Below are 19,974 nucleotides of genomic sequence, written 5' to 3'. Positions count from 1 at the left end.
ACTAGCCTAGTTTAGCCTACAGTTAAACTGTAAAGGATATGTTGTGACATGTTTCTAGAGCTACTCACTGTAAATGTTCTCATTTAGAAGCAAACATGTAATACTACTTCTATGAATTGATGTGATGTACAGGTAAGATGACATGAGGGTAAAATAGAACTCCAAGTAAATGTGGCAGCAAACAGATTCTTGGAATATTCTTGCAGCTTAAGTACCAAAAGCTCACACGTTATAGACTTCTGCTCTTTTTTCTGCACTTTCCAGAATATGATCAAATAGCAAGGAAACAACTGTAAAAATAAATAAATAATGTAATTGTAACACAAGGAGTTGCCCCATGAGTAGTTGGGACATGAACAGTTGTCCCACAGTGATGACCTCATGGCAAGGTACAGATCCGGAGCAGCGGGGGTGTGAGAGCCAAGAGCACCGCTCTAACCAGCAGCAGATGTTGTAGCATTAGCTTTAGAGCACTAAGTACACTAATTCGTCTCTTCTTTGGACTCCAGTGGAAGGCATTGAAGAAAGTGTTCCAGTCAAACACACTAGCATTACCATTTAAGGTGCAGCAGTCGGCTCCACTGGCTAATGGCTCCACATGACAGCAACAGGAATAAACACCAACCTCTACCTGCGATGTAATGGAAAGAATATGCACAGGGAGCTTGGTGTTTACAAAGCCAGCTGGTCCGGGGTCATTTCAAATAAAAAGGCAAAATGTTTAGGTGTTGAAGTCAACATATATATAAATCAGAACACAATGCAGAAATAGTTAGCCTGTCTACACAAGTCCACCTTTGTCTGAGCACAGAGCATAGACTTCTTTGTAGACGTTTGATGCTAAAGCTGTCATTCACTTGCTAGCCATCAAGCTAGTCCAACACTAACTTTCTAGGGTTCTGGAGCCAGTGCATTTATTTGATAAACATTTCCATTAGCCTTTAAAATATTACGTTATAAATATTAATTTTGTTCTAGCTGGCGTTAATCATAACGTTTTCAAATTAGGATTGAATATTCGCATCTGTGCTAAATGCCCAGTTTCTTCTAGGTTATGGATTTCTATTAGACATTTAATCATTCATTCTGCAATACTTATATGTCTAAACTATCCTTTCTATTGTTTAATCCATCATTGCCCTCATAAACCTAGCGTTTATCAGGTTTTGCCCGCTGATGTCACCGTGAGAGCTTTAAACATATCTTGTTCCAATCACATCCCATGTGTTGACAGAGTTTATTGGCACTGCGAGTGTTAATGATGTACGTTACAGGGAAAAGGCCCAGTAGCTGTGAAAACAAGCTTGTCGGTCCTGATCGGGGCATGCATACTTGTGCCATCTGGTTGACTGAAGCACGATGACATCACTGCTGTGGATCCGATCTAGAACATTCCCCAGTTATGCCCTCATCCCAGCTCAGATGCTTATTATCCAGACCTGCCCTGATTTCAAAAGAAACACACAGCTTATGATCCAGGAATGTTCCCTATTAATGCTTTAGTCTACTTGTTTGTGCTGGCTCACGTCAGGGTTTTGGAAAAAATTCTCAGTGAGAAGTGTTTGGAAGTTTGGATTGTTGAGTTCATTTGAGATTGATTTGATGAAATGTAAACTGCTTAAGTAATCCAAGAATTGATCATCACTTAGATATTACAATTTCATATGTTGTACAATCTTAAACATATACATTACATATATACATACATATATTTTTGATGGAAACAACTACACCAATAAAATAAGGACAAAGAAATTAATCTTTCATTCAAATTTGTTAACAAAATCTGATTATATCAGACAATAGATAAGCGATGATGAATAATTACCTTGTTGTTGAAGTTTTCAAGATGATCATCTCTTACCTATTGTCTGATAAAAGAGAAACAACAAAACTATTCTAATTAAGAAGACAATATGAATATTCTATGGTTTGAATTTCTGAATTTTATTGTGATGCAACTGTGGAGAACAATATCCTTAGGATATTTTCTGACCGATAACGGGTCAAAACGTTTGAGAATCCCTGGACTAGACTAAAGGGGTTTCTTTTACAAAGAATAAGAATACATCGAGATGGGATTTTAAAAAAAAATCAGATCAGGGGAGATTTTTAAGGCTAGGCCAGTTTATTTGTAGAACATAATTTGTACACAAGGCCACTCAAAGTGCAAAATGGCAAAATAAAATGCATTGAAATCATGACATGACAGAAATAACTAATAATTGTACGTCTTTTTATTTAATTGTATGTCTTAAATAATAACTTAAAACATAATTTAAGACATAAAAGAAAAGAATGCAAAGAAAATAATTTCAGTCATATGCACAGCTAAACAAAACAGTTTAGCTGTGCATATGACTGCTGCCATAAGTATGTTCCAAAGGTATTTATTAGATTTGAACATTGCTAGAATAGAGGACTGTCTCACATCTTCAGGAAGACTGTTCCAGATTTTGGCTGCATAGAAATGAAATGCAGATTCCCCATGTTTAGTCCAGTCTGGGCACCAGCAGGAGGCCGGTCCCTGAGGTCCTCAGAGTCTGAAATGGTTCATATGGCACGAACATGTCCGAGATGTGCAAGGCCATGGAGAGACTTGTACACAAGCTGAGCTGCTTTAAAGTCTAATCCGAGCCACAGGGAGCCAGTGCAGAGACCTGAAAACAGGACTAATGTGATCGTACTTCCTGGTTCTAATCATTTTCCGAGCAGCTGCGTTCTGGATGTACTGCAGCTGTTTTATAGGTCGTTTGGAGAGGCCAGTGAGCAGGCCGCTGATGTTATTGATTTGCCGTGGCAAATTCAATTCCATTATTACTCCTAGATTTCTTACTTGATTTGTAAGTTTAAGAGCGAGACTCTGGAGGTGACTGCTAACACTTTCTCTTTGTTTCTGTGGGCCAAAGGCAATTATTTCAGTCTTGTCTGAATTCAGCTGGAGAAAGTTGTTTTGCATCCACACACTGATCTGTTGGATGCAGTGACATGAGTGAATCCACCTGCCATCAGTGAAACATAGATCTGAGTGTTGTCTGCATAATTGTGATAGGACACATTTTTGGTGCGTATCAACGGACGTTACGGCAGCATGTAGAGGTTAAACAGAAGGGGTCCCAGGACTGACCCTTGGGGCACCCCACATGTTAGGGGCATGTTAGCAACAGATAGGACCTTACAGATAGGACCTTAAGCAATTAGAGCAGTGCCAGTGCTGCTGCTGCTGCTGCTGCTGCTGCTGCTGCTGCTGCTGCTGCTGCTGCTGCTGCTGCTGCTGCTGCTGCTGCTGCTGCTGCTGCTGCTGCTGCTGCTGCTGCTGCTGCTGCACACACCTGTATTCTGCTCCAAAATGACTGTGAGGGGAAAGTGAGAGGAAGAAATGTAAATGAGAAAACAGCTTTGAATGGATAAGTTGGCTGCTAAACAATACAGTACAATATTAATTAAAAGCTTAAAAGTCTGAACTTGGGGTACATTGACTGATATATCATTGTTCATCAAAATATATATGGAGTTTTTTTTTTTTTGCTCTATTGTGAAAACACTCAATTTCTACCTTGGGATGCCATTAGGTGGTGATTCAGGAGGAGTTAAAACATGTACTTTCTCCTGACAAATTCTGACAATTTCACTGCTCTTGTTCAGTTCTTGTTTTTGATATAATTTTAACAACTCTTTTTACATGCTCAGAAAAGCTTGCTTACAAAATTTACTTTTTGTCCCTTAACCATGTTCTATCCACATTCCCTCTTAGTTGGAGTTGTATGTTGCTTCATACACGCTTGGTTCATAAATCCTTTTAATATATATTTAATATTATATTATATTATATAAGCTCTCAATTTACCGGTCGGTCTACGTTCCTACCCTCACCTATGGTCATGAGCTTTGGGTAATGACCGAAAGAACAAGATCGCGGATACAAGCAGTCGAAATGAGTTTCCTCCGCCGGGTGGCTGGGTGCTCCCTTAGAGATAAGGTGAGGAGCTCGGCCACACGGGGGGAGCTCGGAGTAGAGCCACTGCTCCTCCACGTTGAGAGGAGCCAGCTGAGGTGGCTCGGGCATCTGTTCCGGATGCCTCCTGGGCGCAGGTGTTTCAGGCATGTCCCACCGGGAAGAGGCCCTGGGGAAGACCCAGGACACGCTAGAGAGACTATGTCTCTCGGCTGGCCTGGGAACGCCTCGGGATCCCCCCGGAGGAGTTGGAGGAAGTGTCTGGGGAGAGGGAAGTCTGGGAGTCCCTGGTTAGACTGCTGCCCCCACGACCCGGCCCTGGATAAAGCGGTAGAAAATGGATGGATGGATGGATGGATGGATGGTCCAAATGTCCCAGATGAGAGTGCACAGACTAATGCAACTTAATGTATATTTTGTATCATTTGTAAAGATACTCAAAATCATGTTTAAAGACCAATAATAATACAAACAAAGCACACAATAAGTTGTAGAAGATGTAATATCAACGCTTGCGTGTTTAGTTTCCAGAATAATGCATGATATAATTCTAAATTAATCAAAAACCTTTAACACAAAAAATATTTTCTACTCCTCGAAAGTCTAATATTTCTTACTCACAAAAGGAGAGCAAATACAAAATTCTTCACACATCGTCTACATATTTTGTTCTTGCCACATCTTCCAGTTCCATTAAATAAATCCAGTGTTTTTCACCTCATCCCCCCTATAACACCAGAAATATGAAAGAGCCACTGACTTCCTCCAACTGCTCAGCCAACACTGCTCAGATAAAGAGAATAATGCATATACACATCCTTGAGCTCACAATCGCTTAGATAGTGTAATAATACTTTTTAGATGATACTTGCCTCCCATCTAAAGACAACAAAGGACTAAATTTGTTTTCTTCTATTTATTCAAAGTTAAATTAACCAACGAAGCAATATCATTACAAAGACAATTATGAGATTTCTTTAAAGGGTGAGCTAAAATGACATCACAACGTAATAAAGAGGGTGTAGTTGCATATTGAGGTGAAGGGCAGGCCACAGTTGGAAGATAGATTTGCATTTAACAATAATTTTCGTCTTCCAGATTGATTTATGTCCCATCCATTTGAAACAAATAAATAAGTAAATAACATACAAGTAAATAAATGAATATTATTTTTAAATATTTTCCATTTGGTAATTTCTTTCAACACAATTAAGTTTATTGCCCTGCCATAAATCTGAAATTATGAAACCCATACGTCCTCAATCCACAGATGACAAAACAGATGCTTAATCGTGGTTCAAAATACATAAAAACAAGTGTAAGACTTTCAGTAATATAAGCTATGTTAGGATTCAAACTGGCCCCTTAACTCTTGAGCATCTTAAAGGCATAATGGACGATTTTTGAGGAAATAAGACGAAATATGAGTCTTATTTCCTCGTGGCGTGGACTGCCGATTAGTCCGCCTTTAATGTGTAGCTGTGTTGTGTAATTAAAGCCGGAGTGGTCAGAGAATGGCGTAATGTGATTACAAGTGAGCAGGAGAATGCAGAGATTAGCCCTTACTAACCACAGGGCCCACCACGCAGCCTTGTTTCATTTAGACACAGCCAAAATGGACTTAATGCTACACTACATTTAGCAAATGAAAATATAAGCATACAAGGATTGTTATAAATAACATGGTCAAATTTAAAGGTCCCATAACATGCAAAATCGACTTTTCAGAGCTTTTAACCTTCTTACATTGCTATTTGTGCTTCATATATGTACCCAGAGTGTTATTTTGATTGATTCCCGCAGTTTTTAGCTATATTACAGACTATCTCCTTTCCTCAAATCTCCAAACTGACGGGGGGTGGGTGCAAGACCGCGTCATAAGGGCAAGCACGCGTCACCATCCCCCCTTCCCCCCTCTCCACCCACCCCCTCCCGCCTCCCGCCGGGCTGAATAGCTGTCAGCTCCGGCGCGAGCCGCTCCGTCCGCGCGCGAGTGAGTGACAACCGATAAAACTTCAGATCAACAAAGTGTGTACTAAACTGATGTTAATTCTACAGCGTGCGCAGAACAGATAGACTTATATATCCGGAGCTCCAGCGCAGACAGCGGTGCATGACAGTCTGCATGCCCGGGGTTCAGCGCACCTCCACCGGGCTGAACAGCTGTCAGCTCCGCCGTGCCCCGCTCCCGCAGCGCGAGTGAGTGACAACTGATAAAACTTCAGATTAACAAAGAGTCTACTTTGAGCCTAAATAAAACTGATGTTAATTCTACAGCGTGCGCAGAACAGATATATATATATATATATATATAAAAGTATGTCCATCGCGCTCTTATTTCCGGGTTTCTCGTGTCGGATAGAACTTTTTCTGTTTATCTTCCCGGTTGCTGCACTCAACTGCCACATAAACCTTCACCATTGTGATAATAGTAAAGAGTGCGATATCATTAATGAAGTTTTGGGCCTCTTTGAGCCGTGTTTCGTCGTAAATCGAAGCAGAAAAACTCCGGTATAGAATGGGCTTGTATGGGGAGACACGCACTGATGACGGCCAAGAGCCTGGAGGAGCCTGGGGGAGCGTGGGGGGCGGCCATGTGACATCACGTGAATGCTCTCTATAGTCAAGACCGGCCCCGTCGTCTTTCACCGCCGCTAGAATCGATAACGTGATTATTGAGTTAGTTTGTTTACACCCCCACCTTCTCCGGAGTGAGCGGCACCGCCTCCGGAGTGGGCGGGGCACACACGCGCTCTCTGAGACTACGTCACGGGTGGGCGGGGGACACACGCTCTCGCTGAGACTACGTCACGGGTTGGGCGGGGGAGCCAGATCGCTCTTCGCAAGGGTGGGGGCGAATATCAAACCAAGCCGTCTGCATTTCCGGGTTGGTGAGGGGGTCCAAGGTCTGGGTGATATTTCTTAACTATTATGTTAAGGGTGTTGCACAACCCTTATTATTATCAAATATACACTTAGGATAGACTACGAAACGTGAAAAAAGCATGATATGGCACCTTTAAGAAACTAGTCCTTTTGTGTGTAATATTTTGTTGTGCAATAATACAAACAAAAACAACAACAAAATCAACAACAAAAACATACAAGGCTTGTCATTTACATTTTGATTTGCAGTGTTTTGAATGTCTAAATCTAATTTAGTCCAATTAAACCACTCTTTTGTAATAAAATTCACACATTTTTACTTTATCAAACTGTATATTGCTTGTCAAACTGGAGATATTTGTTTTGATTAAATTAATTTGTATGATTTTATACGATTATAATATAAAAAATAAGACAGGAGTTTACATTGTAGGACCACATCGATGTATCCTATGTCAATTAAGACTTGTTTTGACTCAAAATTGGTAACTAGCATCAACCCGTTCTTTAAGTATAAAAGTTTGAAATTCTAACATTACTATAATTAAATTGAAACCCTTGATCCAAAACCTTGGACAGCATATGTGTAACATCTGTGGGTTAAAACTGTGCTCTACGCTTGACCCACTGGAGCTTGACAAATTAGAATGTATTCTGTGAGCATGATGTATGTGCTAATCTTGTATTTGTAAAAGGAAATAGCACTGGGGTGGAGGGCAGGGTCAGGGAAGAAAAATGTGGCTAATGTTGAGCTAGCATGACATTTCCCCACTCGTTGTGAACTATGAAAGGCACTGTGACACGTGAATCAGGAAAGCATTTTTTTAGTGATACTGATCTTACTCATACACCACCAATACTTCCACCAGAGACCGTCTTTACACATTTTGTTATCCCAGGACAAACTATTCAAAAGGCAAGGTACATAAAAATGCCTACATACACATCTACCACCTCCAACACATCTGGCGACATATTTTGCAAAGATAGTTTCTCTCCCTGTCATAACTGTTATCAAATATATATAATAAATATGTAAAGTCACCCGCGACCCATAACGGGAATACATGTTGGAAAATTAATGAATGTTGAAGGAAATTATATTTATCTCATACACTTTGTATGTAATAAAATAATGTAGGTACTGGTAATAATATAATAGTGGTTGTTTGTGTTCTAGTCTAATGTACATGGTCAAATTAAGTTTACTGTTTAATGTTTGATAATAATGGAGGTAGGATTAAATAAGTTTATTTCTACTCCTTGTCAACATGTTTTTATCTTGTTATTTGATTGTATTCTGCATTTTAATAAAATGCAGCATGTTTGGTTATTGTTATGTGTTCGGTCATGTTTGAAATGAATCAATCAAAAATAATATTAAATCCAATTAACTGCAGTTTTACATTGCATTTACATTGCAAGAAACTTTTTTAAAAATGACATGAGCTGAAATTCCTTGAGTTACAGCCTAGCAAAACATAGCAACAAAAAGCAGGAAGTAAGCTAAGCACCAGTTTGAACATATTACATCCTTGTATTTGGCAATGGCAAAAGCTGAACAATGTGCTTCAAATGGCTGCCAAGGCACTGTTAGTATATACTACCAATGGAAATATGTACGGAGGAAGCAGCCTGCACGAATCTGTCAACATTGATATGTTTGGTAGATAGGGCAGTCAAGCTAGCGTACACAACGTTGGAGATTGAGATGATGAAAATAAGAGTAGGCAGATGAGTCTCTTGGGTGCTGGTGTCAGGGTTTATCGTGACCTCATATCCTGTAGCAGTAAAAGAGAAGAGTAACAATATATGACGAAAGAAAGACGGGGAAAAAAATAAGAAGTGAATTTTTCTGCTTGGTTTATTTACTGTATTGTAATAAGGAAGAGATTATTTGTGCATTTAGGGTCTTTTTGTATGATTCACTGTGACAATATATGAACCAGGAACATTATCCCAATAAGAAACTAACATATAATAAAGCTCCTCACTGGTTTACCTCCGCAGGTGTAATCCAGCGCCAACATGTTTCTAAAGTCAGTATCTTCAGACATAATTATATCAAAAGCTCATTTTTGTCATTGTGTGTTTTGTTTTTTGTTTTACAGCCTAATTGTACCAACTTTAAAACATGAAATCGTTTTAAACTGTTTGAAGCAGTACAAACTTATTCCTCACTTTGGTAACATATTTCAAGCATCTTAATGTTTCACCGTGATAAGTTTACAAGAACATTTCACAACTTTTAGATTCCAGAGCTGAATTTTTTCTGTTAAGGTAACACTAACAACAAATAGCATGCTAACAGTTCACTAGCGAACAATAAACACATTTTTTTAGATGCAAACAGCACACAGCTGTCTCATTTGAGCCCAAAAGCTGCTTTTACAAAAGATCTGATCCATTTCTCTGACAACGTTGCTAAACGATTTTCAAGACAGTAACATTATTCTAAGTTACACTACAGGTATAATTGAAGCTAAGGGATGCAAATTAGATTCAAAATGACTTAATATAGGACCTTTTAGGAAACCAAACAAGACATGTAGTTAGGATGAATGTCTTCTGCTTTTGTGCTTTCGTTAAGGCCGTGGCTGGAGAGCCGCGGCGCGGTCAAATGGCAGTTTCAATATAGCCCGTTATAGACTCATGGCTAACCCTAACCCTAACCCTAACCTTAACCCTAACCTTAACTCTAACCCTTCTTCTTCTTCTTCTTCTTCTTCTTCTTCTTCTTCTTCTTCTTCTTCTTCTTCTTCTTCTTCTTCTTCTTCTTCTTCTTCTTCTTCTTCTTCTCCTTCTCCTTCTCCTTCTCCTTCTCCTTCTCCTTCTCCTTCTCCTGATTCTGATTCTGATTCTGATTATTGGCTCGAGCCTTCCAGAATGGAATGGATCGAGACGTTGTTCTTGCCAGGTTTCTTATTATTATAGTTTTGCATGGTAAAATTTTGCGGGCATTTTTGCCCCTCTAACATTGATGAATGTCACACATGGGGACATAGACGCGCTCGGCCCGAACTCGAATAAAATGGAGCTTGCGAGAACGCCCGTCGCAACAGTGCCAACTAGTTCAAAAAAGAAAAAACATGAAACTCTTAATCTTTGGCCTAGGCACATGAGATTTGGGACAGTGACAGAGCTACCTTTGATGAGTAAAACACACCTGGCAGCATCGCTGTATGATAAACAGGAAGTCAGCCATGTCGAATCAAAGTGACTGACTTTGTGATTGACTTTTTTTTTCTTCAAAATTGTACTTGTCCTAGGTTTTTGTCCGATCGAGCTCAAAACAACACCTTTGGCATCTAGAGACATTGAAAGTTAATAAATATTCAAAAAAAAATTGATATTCCTTACGGTCTCCACGTAGCACGACCTTAAAAAAGGCTTAATTTCTTGTTTTTCATGGACAAGTCACGCCTAATGGAATTGATCCATTAGGAATTGATTTCACTCACTAATGCGTTTTTATGGTCTGATTGGAAATAATTAATAATTAATTAAATTACAAATTTACTCTATAGCGCCCCCTACCCATTGTGTGAAAAACTCAACATTGTCTGATTTGTTTGAAACTCACGGGTTATATTTTCCTCGAAACGCCATGAAAAAAAGTGCATTGCAGATATTGTGTATTTTCACAATTGGCCAGCAGAGGCGCAATTAATGCCTTCACTTCCTCTTCCTCTTTTATTTTGAAGGAACATTTCTTCTCGTGCCGTGGTCTTAGCATCAGCGTTAGCATCAGCGTTAGCATCAGCGCTAGCATCAGCGTTAGCATCAGCGTTAGCATCAGCGTTAGCATCAGCGTTAGCATCAGCGTTAGCGGCGGGAGGTACAGGGAGGAGGGGGTTTAAAGAATAAAGTCTAAAGAATAAAGAATAAAGTCTAAAGAATAAAGAATCAACGTCAAAGAAGGAGAGGAAGATGAAGAAGAGTCTCCCTGGAATAAAGCCGGTTGTTGTTGTTGTTGTTGTTGTTGTTTTATGGCGGTTGGCATCCAATTGTTGCATTACCGCCAGACTTTATTCCTCAGACTTTTCGTAGTCCTCAGACTGTCGTAGTCCGTAAAAGAACTCCTTCCATTGCTTCGGTGTCACATTCAGAGACCGACCGGCTTTATTCCAGGGAGACTCTTCTTCATCTTCCTCTCCTTCTTTGACGTTCGGTGCTTCCACCGTACAGCTTTATTCTTTAGGCTTCATTCTATAGGCTTTAATATTTCCACCTATGTCGCTGCTTGGTAGCCGTGCGTCTACGAGACTGGACGAGGACAGGAGACCACCCCCACCCCCATCTCGTCACTCTGATCACTCTGACTCCCCAAAAGCAGACCCCCATCACTCCGACTCCCATTTAGCGCCTTTAGCCTGTTTTCTATATCTGCCCAATCAAGCTCCTTTGTTCCAAGGAATCTCCCTGCAGCTTTAGCAATGATCCTGATCCTTTCAGTTCTGCTTTGAGTCTGAGCAGCACAGTTTACAACATCCACCATAAAGAGTACAAAATCCTCTCTATCCACAACCAGGGTATTCTCATTAATTCTGGAACCTGCACACTTGGGACCTCCACTCTTGAAACCTTCACACTTCTTGGGAGCCACGCTGGCCTTTCTCATTTCGCCCTGGCTGGGAGCAGCGCTGGCTCCTCTCTCTGTATTTACTCTAAACTCGTTACTTGAAACTTTCTTGACTGCATCTGCATAGGATATACCTTGAGAGACCTTTATTTTCTGCACCTCAGCAGCTCTTTTGCTAAACCTGCATCCCCCATAGGCAGAGCTATGTTCTTCCCCACAGTTACAGCACTTCAGTTTTGCTCCCACGTCACACTTCCCATACTCGTGATCTCCTGCACATTTACCACATCTTTGCCTCCCTCTACAGACCGCTGCAATATGCCCAAAGCGCTGGCACTTAAAGCAACGCAGGGGCGGTGGAACATATGGCCTAACGTCATGGCACATGAACCCAATGAACACTTTACTAGGCAGGCACCTCCCTTCAAGTGTTACCATTACCGACAAGCTGTCACATCTTACCCCAGACCGGGTCACCTTCAACCGCCTAGCGTCCACCACCGTAGCTCCAGTCAAATTCTCCTTAACTTCATCCACAGACGTCGCCGTAGGGACACCTACGATAACTCCTCTGACCGTGTTTCTTTCAGCATCAGACACAAGAATGTCCTTTCCACCCAGACGTTTAGTTCCAATCGCCTTCCGTTGCTGAGCCGCGTCCTTGCACACGACCAGCAGCGAGCCATCTGTAAGGACACTCGCACTCTTGATCACTCCCACAGCTACAGTTAGGCTCTTTGACAATGCCACTGAATTCCACTCCTTAAAGGATGCACTATCCTGTGCAAGCTTTATGATCACCTCTCTGAAACAACAACAACTATTCTAGTCACAAAGACATATCATGACCTCCATGGGCTTTGTAACACCAAAGCAATGGAAGGAGTACTTTTACGGACTACGACAGTCTGAGGACTACGAAAAGTCTGAGGAATAAAGTCTGGCGGTAATGCAACAATTGGATGCCAACCGCCATAAAACAACACAGTCTAAGAATGTCACTATTATAGCAACTCCCATTTTTCGGCATGTTTCACAGATTGCATTTTTTGTCAGATTTTTGTCATTCAAAGTTCTTTTTATAGATAATCTTCATTCGATTCTTGATGTCACTTTCGGTATTCCTCGGTCTTGCATTTTTTGGGGGATTTGTTGTCAAATTTGCAATTTTTCCTACCTCTTAGTGTGGGTGGCAAAATGTTGTTACTTAATGACATCATCATCATCATCATCATTATTTGCCACTGTACAGAAGAGCAAAGTCTAAAGAGCGAAGTCTGAGGACTACAACAAAGTCTGAGGAATAAAGTCTGGCGGTAATGCAACACTTGGATGCCAACCGCCATAAAACAACAACAACAACAACAACAAAGAGCGAAGTCTGAAGAATAAAGTCTAACGTCTAAGATGTACAACTACAGTAGGTGGCGGTAATGTAACAATTGGATAATAATAATAATAATAATAACTTTTATTTATATAGCGCTTTTCAGTGACCCAAAGACGCTGAACATAATAAAAAAGGGGGGGTATTTACAGACAGGGGGGGACAACACGTACAATACACATTAATATACAGATAAAATGAACGAGACAGAAGAAGTAGAGAGAAAAAGATGGGGATGTAACAGGGGGTAGAAGAGTAGGCAATGGGGTAGAGGAGGCTAGGGGTAGGGGAGGTCATAAGCTTGGGTGAAGAGGCATGTTTTTAGGATACCAAGAAGATACAACACCAAAGAAGAAGAAGAAGAATATGGCCATGCATTACACAAAGTCTGAAGAATAAAGTCTGGCGGTAATGCAACACTTGGATGCCAACCGCCATAAAACAACAACAACAACAACAACAACAACAACAACAACACTGGAAGAAGAACTTTTAGGACTACGACAGTCTAAGGAATAAAGTCTGGCGGTAATGCAACACTCGGATGCCAACTGCCATAAAACAACAACAACAACAAAATACGGTCGCACGGTAAGGTGGTCGCGCGGGAAGGTGGTCGCGCGGGAAGGTGGTCGCGCGGGTGGCTCGAGCCATCATCGCCGCAACCGCGGCTTTAATTTTATTTTGTTGCTCGTAGGTTTTATTAGATAGGAGAGACTAGGGTGAAATGGGGGATGAGAGAGAAGGGTGGACATGCAGTAAACTCAGATTCGAACTCACAACACTGCGGCTGCACTTTGAGCCTGGGATACGTGTGTTCAACCACTGGGCTATAGACTTTTTCAACAGTTCAGAGGAGTTTTGCCAACAACCTCAGTGACTTCAGCTTGGGTGATGGACAGCTTCCGAGTCCTCAGTCCCTGCTTCCTCTTCAGAAGACATGGCAGTGGGAATTAGGAGGTCGTCAAAATAAATAATAAGAATGAGATGGTTCAATATGGTTAATCTAAATGTATTGTTTTTTTTGTAGTATATTTTATAAATTGAGGATGTTTGGTTTATTATGAACATAGGCCTACTCTTAAACATATTCTGTTTCCTATATTCTAAAAAAAGATACTGTTACTATACTATTGTAGTGCTCCTAAGCACTATAAACCCAATCCCAAATCTAATTTAAATTTGCCTCAAAGCCAGTGTCTGCATGTATTGCTCATCTGGCTGTGCTCCAGATGTGCTTCACTGTGACATCACTCTGAACCAGGAGTCTTAAGTCCATAAAATAGGAACATATGCTCCTTTCCCGAAGAATACTCCAGATCCCAAGCCTCCAAATACCTCCTGGACCTGCCCCAAGACATCCAAGAAGTGCACTTGATTATCAATTCAGGGAGATTGGGGCCTTTATTATCCACTACTGCACAACAAATGCCTCTTTATGAGTTTCACAAAAAGGAACAGGTTATTTCGAAATATATGATAATAGCAGTTTCATTATCACTGATGTTATGCACTTATTAAGTGGTATTTAAGTTCATTAAGAATAAAATGGGTACAACTGAATACTATTTAAATATGAATTTCACAGGAAAGTTTATTTTCACAGTTAGTTGAGTTTTCGTAGTAACTAGGTAAAGAATACTATTAAATAACATGCCCTTGTGATTGAAAAGTGACAGCAGCACAACACCGTGATTTACATTCCAGCGTACAGGGAGTGAGCAAAGGACTATTGTTAAAATAACGTACACAAGACTGTCAAAGAAAGCTGGGCGTTTAACAAAATGACTTTAGAATTGATAGTTTATTGTTGAGATGTAACACAGAGCTAGCATCTGTAGCACTAAAGTGTACTGTGCTTATATGTTTTAATTAATAACAAAAGTTTTGGCCCTTGGATGTGGATTACAGGCATGGGAAAGAAGACATTCCGGGATTAGTGAGGTAGCTGCCTGAGACGGGATGAGACAAAGCCCATATGAGCACAGAGACCTGTTGTACTTCTTCAAGCTCAGGAAAAAAACACTTGTACAATGCAGTGTGTTGTAATCCTAATTATGATAAAAAATAGACTGTATGAAGTTACCGAAGTATTTTAATGCGTAAAAAAGGGGCCTTTAGTTTAAAGTATACTTGTGTCCATTGGAAACGTTTGGTCTGTATTTGACCCTGTCATGAGCAGTGTGGGAACCCATCTCCAGCTAGGAGTTGGAAACCACCTGGACACTTTACGCGGTTGGGAATCTCGAGACCTACTTACCTATTGATTTTCTCTGTATATTGTATACTCCTTCTTTATTGCATCTCAAAACCGTGTTTTTTGTCATTTTTAAATGACACATTTGAACCGGAGGAGCTCATTGGTATTCTATAATTCAGAACAAACTCAAACTTCTCCGAACCACAATGTATTTCAGTTCAATTTGATTGATTGATATATTTTCCTTGTAAGCCGCCATGTTTGGTTTGATTTGGACCAACCATGCGTGTCCCTGCTTGGTGGCCAGACTCACATCTTTGTTAAGTATTGGAGAAGTGTGTATTCTTGGCTGGCATGGTAAGAACGTCTGTAATATGAGACACCGCTATAGTGTGTAATACTGATATCATATGAAAAAACAACTGCTACTTTGGTCACTTGATTAGTGTAAAATCAATGTAGAAAAAGTGACTAGATGAAGTATGTGTTGCTTTGGTGCTTGAGTGCTTGAGTGTGACGCTTAAAAATGTTCCGCGAGGCTTTGAACCGCTTTGAATGGTCCACATCTGTACAAACAGCATTCTCCACTGTTGTGATTTACAATAAAGAGCAGCACTGGAGAGTAACCATTACCAGCTGTACCACAACAGCACCACGACAGTACACACACCTGCTTTGACACAGGTCTCCATCCAACCAAGTGCCATTAGGATGAGAAAGACGCAAGTAGAAAATGCCTTTCACACAAAATGCCTGTATTGCTGTCTTGGCTAGTGTTTATTTTGTGTAATTTACTTATGTCCTTGTTTTTTTGAATGCTGGTGAGGAAATTGAAACAAAAAAAGGAATTGAGAACAAAAACAATAACTGTATGCCTGGATATTTTAACAAATCTATAAAACCTAATGGCATATTAATTTTAGTCGACAAACTTCAGAGGTGGGCAGTACTCTTTAAATTTACTTGAGTAACTTTTAAACAATTATAATTCAAAGTTATTTTCAGAGCCCACACTTTTCTCCTACATGAGTAATATATTGTACAGTGTACAGTCTCTTAACTGAAGTGTTGGTTCCTTTACTCCACTGTGAGTACATTTTTGACAAAAGCTTTATGTTGACAATATGAAATGATTGGAACATCTTGCAATACATCTCCTTCAAATATGATTTAGTTTATCTAATTTTGTGTCAGTTCTGTGAAAATATCAGATTTTGTGCATTATTTAATGTTTTGTTAACGTCAACTTCAAATTATAAGTTATGTTTAGAGGTTGTTTTTTTTTACTCGTGTCTTGTGTGACTAATTTCCTGTATTTCTACCTTGTTCTTGTACCAAAACTACATTCAAATGTGCTGCAAAATGTGAACACTTTTCCAAGGCAACCTTGCACATTCCTGGTAAGGCAATTCTCAACAAATCATTTTTGAATGACAGGTACACAGTAAACTACCATAATAAAAGCCTGTTTGGAGAAAAGTATGAAAAATGCTCCCTGGAGGAGAAATGTAAACGTTCAAGGCAATGTCTAAATGCTGTTATCCTGACAGTCAAACTCGAGACACCCAAGTTGACAAGGAACGAGAACCATAAGAACTACTGGAGAAAATTACAAAAAGAGAGAAAAAAAAAATAATACCAGTGTGGTTTAGAAGATAGAGTAAGAGGAGCCACATATGGCATTGATTTGGCAGGATGATGTCATGTACATGTGTCAGATACAGAGCTTGGGGCCACACTACAGATGATACCAGGCAAGACCAGACCAAAGTTAGTTTGTGGGCCAGCTGAGCCAAGTTGGTTTGGCCTGGGACATCTGTGATGCGCCAACTTCGTCAAACGTTTAAGCTGGATCTTCTGAATGTCTGGCCTCAAGAGTTGTTCTTACTGTCAGTGGTAGTTTTCATAATTCTTTTGACCGATATGAACACTTTTTTGTGTACTGACTTTGGGCCTTAAATCTTCATCATTGGTTGATATTTTGTTTGGGCCGACAAACTGCTTAAAGGAAAGACATAAATCTTAGTTTCAACAATTGCAAGTGCAATGAGGGCACTGCATAATGTGATTACACTGCTCCATGGTTAATTATACAGTGGGGTTGTGGATGTCTAAAATAATTTATATTGGCATCATATTGTCAGTAGGGCAGCAACTAATCTATTTTAGTAGTTGACTAGTCAAAAATAAATATATAAATCCATTAGTCAATCGATTTATTCTATTGTACGCTGAGATTTTTTAAATACATTGTCAACCAAATAAATTAAATATAGTGACTGATGACTTTCTAGATAGAGAATATTTACAAATGAAAATTGTTTTTTTATTTTTTGACATATTAAAAGCCACTCTCTTTGTAAAATATATCTTCTTGTGTGTGTTATTGAGTCTTTATAGTCCAGATAACCATTATGATTATTATAATATGACTAAGATTATTTTTTGGTTGGCGTAATGCCTCTTTCGTCAAGAAGTGTTCTAAGATTCAGTTGTAGTCATCTGGTTTTTACACCATTTTGGACAACTCTCATTGAGTCTTCTAGTCCGCGAACTCAGATATTAAACCTACACTGAGTCGGGCCTGACCAACCAGCAGAAGTTTTGCTTTAAACTAATCTTCTTTGTATCCTAACAGTCCTGTAATGGGCTATCAAAATCCTATTGTAAGCTGACTGTAGCTCCCTCATTGCAGATGAGTACCTGATTAGCATCTGAGTGTCTCTTGGAGTTGAAACGTCTTGTTTTTCAGTGTCCAGATCACTACAATTAAGATTAGTTGATTAATCATTGCAGTTTATAGATTTAAAAATATATAATTTGAGAAAAATCTGCCTTATAAAATGGCCCCAAAATATTGGTGGGGGTTTATCGGCTGCTCTGGGTTCTTAAATATAGGTATTAGTAACAGCCACAGCTCTGACCTGGCAATTGCCCAACATAACCGCAGATGTAGTTCATTCAAAGTGATTCCCAAGCTTCCACCTTTGTCATAAGCTTTGTACGGGACAGAGGCCTTACATGATGCACCTCGAAGCCCCACACATTTGTCAGTGTGCAGAGGCTTGTCACAGCAAAAATGGCTCTGTGCATCACCCTGCTGTTTGAACCCAGACACCTGCTTTGCACTCGAAGAACAGCACTCGTACCCAATAGAAACTCCATTTGGAAGACCTGATAGTCTATTCTAGGAGCAAAAACTTTGTTGCAAAGATATGGACAGGATAATCAGAGCACATGGTTTTAGTTTGGACCGTTAATCTGCTGACAAGTTCTTCTGTACATCTAATGGAAGGTCATACTTTTTGGTGATTTAGGATCCATAGAGATGGAATTACTTGGAATGTTACACAGTATGCCGTTAAACTTTATCTCCGTGGGAACAGTGTGTGAGGTGTTGTTTTAGAAGCAAAAATACATGTAATTTAATAATTACATGTGTGGCAGAGGAAGAGGGAGAGAGCTTCACTACCGGTCCGTGCCTATGGACTTCAGTTATTTGGCAGAAGATTACTTTACATAAATAATGCTTGAATAAAACAAAATGGGCCAGCCACTTTGACCAAAGATAGAAGGCCCCTCCTTGAACCGTCACCTTAATGGGGTGGAGGGGCTTGAGCGCCAGGAGCCATGATCCCAGGAGACCCCTGGTAGGGTCTAGACCCCTGGTAGGGTCTCCCAAGGCAAACAGGTCCTAGGTGACGGGTCAGACCAAGAGCGGTTCTGAAGCCCTTCAGTACAAGAGCAAGGCCAGGGTACTGGAGAGGAAAATCTGACCGATAGTTGAACCTTGAATTCAGGAGGAACAATGTGGTTTTCATCCTGGTCGTGGAACACTGGACCAGCTCTATACTCTCCATCGGGTGCTCGGGGGTCCATGGGAGTTTGCCCAACCAGTCCACTTGTGCTTTGTGGATCTGGAGCAGGCTTTCGACCATGTCCCTTGGGGTGTCCTTTGGGGGGGTGCTCCGGGAGTACGGGGTCCGGGGCCCTTTGCTCAGGGCTGTCCGGTCCCTGTATGACCGGAGCAGGAGCTGTGTTCGCATTGCCGGCAGTAAGTCAGACCTGTTCCCAGTACGTGTTGGATTCCACCAGGGCTGCCCGTTGTCACCGGTTCTGTCCATTGTATTTATGGACGGAATTTCTAGGCGCGGTCTGGGGTTGGAGGTTGTCTGGTTTGGGGACCACAGGATCTCATCTCTACTGTTTGCAGACAATGTTGTCCTGATAGCTCCATCAGACCTGCAACATGCACTGTGACAGTTTGCAGCCGAGTGTGAAGCGGCTGGGATTAGAATCAGCACCTCCATATCCGAGGCCATGGTTCTCAACTGGGAAAAGGTGGTTTGCCCTCTCCAGGTGGGTGGGGAGTGCTTGCCCCAAGTGGAGGATTTCAAGTATCTCGACGTCTTGGTCACAAGTGAGGGAAGGATTGAACGGGAGATTGACAGGCGGATCGGTGCTGTCGCTGCATCGGACTGTTGTGGTGAAGAAGGAGCTGAATCTACGTTCCTACCGTCACCTATGGTCATGATCTTTGGGTTATGACCGAGAGGACAAGATCGCGGCTACGTGGTCAAAATGAGTTTCATCTACCGGGTGGCTGGGTGCTCCCTTAGAGATAAGGTGAGGAGCTCAGTCACACAGGAGGAGCTTGGTGTAGAGCCGCTGCTCCTCCACATCAAGAGGAGCCAGCTGAGGTGACCCGGGCATCTGTTCCGGATTCCTCCCCGGCACCTCCCTGGGGAGGTGTTTCGGGCATGTCCCACCGGGAAGAGGCCCCAGGAAGACCCAGGACACGCTGGAGGGACTATGTCTCTCGGCTGGCCTGGGAACGCCTCGGGATCCCCCCGGAGGAGTTGGAAGAAGTGTCTGGGGAGAGGGAAGTCTGGGAGTCCCGACTGCTGTCCTCATGACCCGGCCCCGGATAAGCGGAAGAAAATGGGCCAGCCACTTGTGCGTTC

At 41.1% G+C, this 19,974-nt stretch overlaps 1 protein-coding gene across 1 annotated transcript in view; it reads left to right on the top strand.

Annotated features, from left to right (window-relative positions):
- Positions 1-19,974, top strand: part of filip1l (filamin A interacting protein 1-like) — an 86,946-nt gene that overhangs the window by 53,444 nt on the left and 13,528 nt on the right. The window lies entirely within an intron of this gene.

The sequence above is a fragment of the Eucyclogobius newberryi genome, unplaced genomic scaffold (genome assembly GCF_026437365.1).
Source record: "Eucyclogobius newberryi isolate DKJ021-1_F unplaced genomic scaffold, fEucNew1.0.hap1 SCAF_1, whole genome shotgun sequence".
Classification (NCBI taxonomy): Eukaryota; Metazoa; Chordata; class Actinopteri; order Gobiiformes; family Gobiidae; genus Eucyclogobius; species Eucyclogobius newberryi.
This window is presented reverse-complemented; position numbering and strand designations above follow the sequence as displayed.